Raw genomic sequence first — 3,464 nt, forward strand, 5'->3', positions numbered from 1 at the left:
TCTCATGTGTTTTGCTGCACAAGGGCAGAGCGGGGGTAGAAGGGGATGGGAGTGAGGTGCAGCCGGGTGAGAAAAGCAGCGGTACGCCACAGGTGCAAGAGAGCTCTGGGCTCACAGAAAAGGCGGTACAAGCCTGGTAGGAGTCAAACCTGCAAACTCATCTTCCTTCTAGACCTTAGCCAGGAGAATGGAGGTTCATCAGTTTGCTGCATATGAAAATCTTTATGTCACTTGAGGGAAAGTTTTTGCTCTCAGCTCGTCTGTAGCTGGCAGCGCAGCAAGCCCGTGACCCTCTGCCCTGCGGCTTTCAGGCTGCAGCCCTCGGCACCTGTCACAAAGCGGGGAGGCAGGCGTGCTGGCGGGACCCTCCTCGTGCAGGTTTCTGGCCTCCCTACCCACTTGCTGCCATGGCGTGATCTCTCAGCAGGGGCCCGGAGCAGAGGTGTCTTCCCCCTATGCCTGGGGGCAGTCGTGGCAGAGGCAGTGGGGTGGGATGTGTTTTGGGGAGCTCCATGGTGGGGGCATGCTGGTGCTGGGGGCCGCAGCTCCAGCTGCATGACACTGGGTGGGAGGAGGGGCCAGGCTGAGGATGGGTCCACCTCCACCTCAGCAATGTTCGTGCCCCGTGGCGCACCCTGGACGTGCCGAGGATGCTGGGCTGGCCCGCCCGCAGCCCCCTGGCAGGAGCAGAGGCAATCTGCCCTCACCTGGGGCTGGAGGCCTGTGAGACTTGAGGACAGTGCAGCGTGCCACCTTGAGTCACACTTGCACCAACAGCCCAATCTTCTTTTGCTAGGTCAGCTGGGAGAGGAGAGGACAATGGGCTCGCTTCTTGTAGGAAATCCTTAGCTCTCTGGTTTCTCTCCAGTGCAAAGGAAAGAATTTGCTTTTATGGATTCATAGAGTCAGAGATGTAGGGGCAGAAGGGACCTAAGTAGACCATCAAGTCCAACCCCCTGCCCGGGGCAGGAGAGAGTACTGGGCTTTAATGACCCCAGCCAGGTGATTGTCGAGCCTCTTCTTAAAGCCCCCCAGGTAGGAGCCAGCACCGCTTCCCTTGGAAGTTGGTTCCAGTTCCTAGCCGCCATGACAGTGAAATAGTGTCTTCTAATGTCCAACCTGAACCCGCTCTCAAACAACTTGTGGCCGTAATGCCTTTTTACTCTGGAAGGTGCTCGGGGCCACAGGGTCTCTCCATTCCCCACCGGTAAGTTTATAGACAGCTACCTGACCCCCCTCAGCCTTCTCTTGCGGAGGCTGAGCAGGGCCCAGGCCCAGGGGCCCCTGCCATCAGAGGTCTACAGGGTCTGTGTACGCCGGGTGGCACGGAGCCCTAGCAGAGACCGGAGTCTGGGTGGTGGCAGCGGTTAGCCCAGGCGTGCGGGTGTACTCCAGGACCGTGGTTGGTCGGCTGTAGGCACCCCAGGGGGACACTCCAAGCGGGGCTTTTGCTCCGGTGCAGCGCAGTGGGTGGGTCGGCACAGGAGCGCCCCCTACTGGCCCACCACAGCCTCCAGTTTTCTTTTTGGCCGTGTGTCACAGGCCGGCTAGGCGCTGTGGGTGTATCAGCCGTTAGGCTGCTGGGTTAAGGATCAAGGAGCTGAGCTGGGAGTGAAACAAAGCCAAATTTACTTATAGCTTAGCATGCATCAGTTAACAGAAAGGTTAATGTGACAAACAGATAGGACAGTAATAATGAGCTAATAGTGAATGATAACAACAGATACACAGAGAGTTCCCACATGGGGATGCCAACTTATTGGCAGCCCCTCTATGCCAGGTGCACGCCAAGTTGTTCCAGCGAAGTCAGGCATCTCCGATCAATGCTGTCCAAGGGGTCGCCGAGAAGGTCCCTTGGTCAGGATCTGGTCCTCACTCTCACTGGCAGTCCGGGGCCCAGGCTCGGGGCAGTGATGGTCCTCCTGTCCCGTCCTTCTAACTGGTCACTTGACATGTGTGTTCCTTTATGCCTTATTTGATGCTAATCTGTCGGTTTTAGAGCCACTCCCAATCTTGTCCTATAGCTTTACCTCAGGGGATCAAAAGGTGTTAGAAATGATCACGAAAGGTTACCGCCCGAACTCGGGTTCACCCAAGAAGCAGATTACACCACATTACTTTGAGTTTTGAAATTAGCATTATCTGCCCAAGCTCAGCCCCTTGGTTTTTTATTCCTTGGATTCCTAGGAATGTGCTAATTATATTAGGTGGTCGGCTCTTACTATGGCTGACCTTTAACCAACCTGTTAGATCAGCTAATCTTGTAGTTTGCTTATTTTGAGGGCCCATGAAAGTGCAAACAGTTAGATTCAACACTTTGGTTAAATTGTGACAGACAAATTCCACTTGCAGGTTGCAAACTTGCAAACTTTGCATTAGCTAATCTGAACTGCTAAACAATTGCCTAGAAGTCTCCAAGAGCATGTATTTATTGCTCATGATAGTAACTGCTCTGGTTCTGGCCACCACACCAGGGCCCCTACAAGTCTGAAGTTTTCCCCTTTTTAGATGATATACCTCTGATGGTCGAGCATGTGTTTAGCATGTGAGAGGTCAAGGGATCGTCTTCCTTCTATACCTTAGCTGGGAGAACAGAGGCCTGTAGGTTTGCTTTCTATGAAAATCCTTATGTCACTTGTTCGATTCCAGCTTGAAGGAAACTTTTTGGTCTCAGCTCGTCTGTAGCTGGCAGCGCAGCAAGCCCGTGACCCTCTGCCCTGCGGCTTTCAGGCTGCAGCCCTCGGCACCTGTCACAAAGCGGGGAGGCAGGCATGCTGGCGGGACCCTCCTCGTGCAGGTTTGTGGCCTCCCTGGCCCCTTGCTGCCATGGCGTGATCTCTCAGCGGGGGCCCGGAGCAGAGGTGTCTTCCCCCTATGCCTGGGGGCAGTCGTGGCAGAGGCAGTGGGGTGGGATGTGTCCCAGGGAGCTCCATGGTGGGGGCATCCTGGTGGCAGGGGTCCTCAACTCCAGCTGCATGACACCCGTTGGGTGGTGGGGCCGGGCTGAGGCCGGGTCCACCTTCACCTCAGCAGTGCTCGTGCCCCCTGGCTCTCCCCGAACGTGCCGCGGAGGCTGGCCGGGCCCGCCCGCAGCCCCATAGAAGGTGCAGAGGGAACCTGTCCACACCTGGTGTGGGTCCCTAATCTTCTGTTTGCCCAGGGCACTAATAAAACTTAATCCCTGCTTGCAGTTAGGGGAATTAGCTCAGATGGTAGAGCGCTCGCTTAGCATGCGAGAGGTAGCGGGATCGATTCCTGCATTCTCCAGCTCTGCTTCCCTTTTGTCCAGACCGACCTGTGCTGTGGCTGTGACGGGGGCTGGGTGAAAGGCAGGCTGCTGTGTGCCTGGCAGGGGGATTGGCAGCACGGGGGATGTGGTTCCCCCAGGGGTAAAAAGCAACAGGAAGCACGGGGCGCGTGGGAGCTCTGGGTCTGGAGAAAGGGTGAAGAGAGCGCTGAAGGGC

The 3,464-nt window shown here is 56.2% G+C and overlaps 1 non-coding gene across 1 annotated transcript; it reads left to right on the forward strand.

The window, feature by feature from the left end:
• Window positions 1–3,194: 3,194 nt before the first annotated feature.
• On the forward strand, window positions 3,195–3,267 carry TRNAA-AGC. The gene has a single exon. It is a non-coding gene; the product is annotated as a tRNA-Ala (tRNA).
• The last annotated feature ends 197 nt before the right edge of the window (window positions 3,268–3,464 follow it).

Source organism: Alligator sinensis, unplaced genomic scaffold (genome assembly GCF_000455745.1).
Source record: "Alligator sinensis unplaced genomic scaffold, ASM45574v1 scaffold446_1, whole genome shotgun sequence".
In the NCBI taxonomy this organism is placed as follows: Eukaryota; Metazoa; Chordata; order Crocodylia; family Alligatoridae; genus Alligator; species Alligator sinensis.